The sequence below is a fragment of the Zingiber officinale genome, chromosome 5B, assembly GCF_018446385.1.
Source record: "Zingiber officinale cultivar Zhangliang chromosome 5B, Zo_v1.1, whole genome shotgun sequence".
In the NCBI taxonomy this organism is placed as follows: domain Eukaryota; kingdom Viridiplantae; phylum Streptophyta; class Magnoliopsida; order Zingiberales; family Zingiberaceae; genus Zingiber; species Zingiber officinale.
This window is the reverse complement of record NC_055995.1, coordinates 140,226,294-140,228,886: the sequence shown is the minus strand read 5'-3', so window position 1 is coordinate 140,228,886 and position 2,593 is coordinate 140,226,294.

Here is a 2,593-nt window from a genome sequence, read left to right as displayed (position 1 = left end):
TTGGTCAGACTTTCCTGGAGCAGCCGTAGCCGCCACCAAGGGACAAATGAGCTGCTATCCCTCCACTGTCGGTGTCCTTCTTGTGTCACCGGTCCACTCTAGTGAGAGTGTACCTTAGCGAATCTTTATTTGTTATTGTTTCTCCAAGGTTGTTGAGACTAGTGATTATCTCTTTCAGCTTTGCGTGCTGTTGATCAACCGTTTATCCTTCTTTCAGCTGAAGTTTGAAGAGGCATTTCGGAGCAACAAGAGATCAAACAAAACAAGGTTTTTCATTGCAAAGTGATTTTCGATTTCTTTTGTAAACTTGTTTGCTTTTCTTGGAGTGTTCTTGTAAGAACAAGCTTGTACAAAGCTTCTTAGCCTACGAAAAGTTTTCGAGAAAGAGAGTGGATGAGATCATTAGTGTGGACCCTTGGATTAGTTACCACAACGAGGTAGAACCAAGTAAACCAAGGTGTTGAGCATGTGGAGTCGAGATTAAAGCAAGATTTCCATGCGCATTCAATGACGACTACAAAGAAACAAAGAGAAGCGATCGAAGCTATACATCCCCTATCTCATATAAGTCTTGACAAATTTTTGAGAAGACCTCAGACCAGATAATGTTGGTGTTAGGTGCACAACATGTTGTTAGTGTAGAAAGCACTAGATGATCAAACCCAAGTTTTGATAATGACAAAGGGTTTAAAGTTAAGGGTTATTATGGTTCTAATAAGTCTAACTGAGTGTGTAGGAAAGTTCTAAGTAAGCTTAGGCAAGGTAAAAGTCCTAGTGAATACTAGGCAGGTGGAAAGCCCTAGTTTTGATGAATAGGTAAATCCTATTCATTTGTAGCTAGGGAAAGAAGTCCTGGTTCGATGGACTGGGCAGAAGTCTTAGTAGGTTGAGGATATCGGGCAAAAAATCCTACGAGTCAAGGATAGTAGGTAAAAGTCCTGGAGGTTCCGAACACCAAACGAAAGACTAATTAACTACCCCTTCCGATTGTGCAACTTCAACTATATGTGGAATGGTAACCATTTCACTATCAGTTGCATTAGTAGTTACCATATTAGGATCATTAATGTTTTCCTCAAATGATATTTCCCTAGTTTTATCACTCCCACCATCCTCAATGAATTTGGCATTACCCGTCTCGAAAAAGGATCTACTCAAGGGTCATAGAACTTGAAACCTCTTGAGTTTTTAGAGTATCCTACAAAATGACAACTAACAGTTCTTGAGTCCAATTTCCTTTCGTTAGGCCTATAGGGTCTAGCTTCAGCTAGACAACCCCAGACATGTAGATGCCTAAGACTATGTGATGTACCTGTCCACAACTCGTATGGGGTTTTTGTTACTGCCTTCCTAGGAACTCTGTTGAGTAGGTAAACTGCAGTTTTGAGTGCTTCACCCCACGAGGATTCTGGTAGAGAGGAAAATACAATCATACTTCTTACCATGTCCTTGAGGGTTCAGTTTCGTCGCTCTGCTACACCATTCTGTTGAGGTGTCTCAGGCATAGTATATCGCGCCACGATACTGCACTTAGCAAGGTAATCCGCAAAAGGCGTAGGATGTTGTTCACCTGATCCATCAGACCTACCATAGTATTCACCACCATGGTCTGATCTTACAACCTTAATCTTCTTACCAAGTTGATTTTTAACTTCAATTTTGAAGGTTTTGAAAATGTCCAGGGATTGCGACTTCTCATGAATAAGATACAAGTATCCATATCGAGAATAATCATTTATAAAGCTTATAAAGTATGATTGACCATTCCATGAAGCCTTAGGGAATGATCCACATATATCCGTATGTATAAGCTCCAACACTCCATTACTCCGCATTAAGCCCTTATTACTTTTGTTAGTTGTTTTCCCCTTGATACACTCTATGCAGATTCCAAAATCTGGCATATCAAGAGAATTGAGAATTCCTAGTGACATTAACATTTCTAAGCGTTGTTTAGAGATATGGCCTAAACGCCTATGTCACAATATGGATGAATTCTCATTTGTCACACCACGCTTCACACCTATACTATGCATCACAAGATTACCCGTATGAGTTTCAGTGTCCAATCTATATAGCTTGTCAATCAAGGAACCAGTACCACAAAATAGAATTTCAAAAAATACTTTCCATTTCCAAATGAGTAAGTGTATCCGGATTTGTCAAAACATGAAATAGAAATTAAGTTCCGTTTAAAAGACGACACTACAAATGTATTTTCCAAATTCAAAAGTACATTGTTCCCCAAACAAATTCTAAAGACACCTATTGCCTCTACTTTTGCCTTCTTGACCGTTCTGGTATAGATGAATTTTTCGGCATCAATTGGCATTCGGCTCGTGAGGCAACCCTGCATAGTTACACTTATGTAAATAGTTACACCAGTATCTATCCACCAAGTGTTATTAGGTACTGTAGCTAAGTTGACTTCTGAACTAACAAAGTTGAGAAGTATACCTTTCTTGGCACGCTAGTTGGCGTATCTAGGACAATCATTCTTCAGATGACCTTTCTTTTTACAAAAGAAACAAGTTGGATTCGGATCTTGTTGCTTTTACACCTTATGCCTTAAAGCCCCAGTCACTGCAAGTTG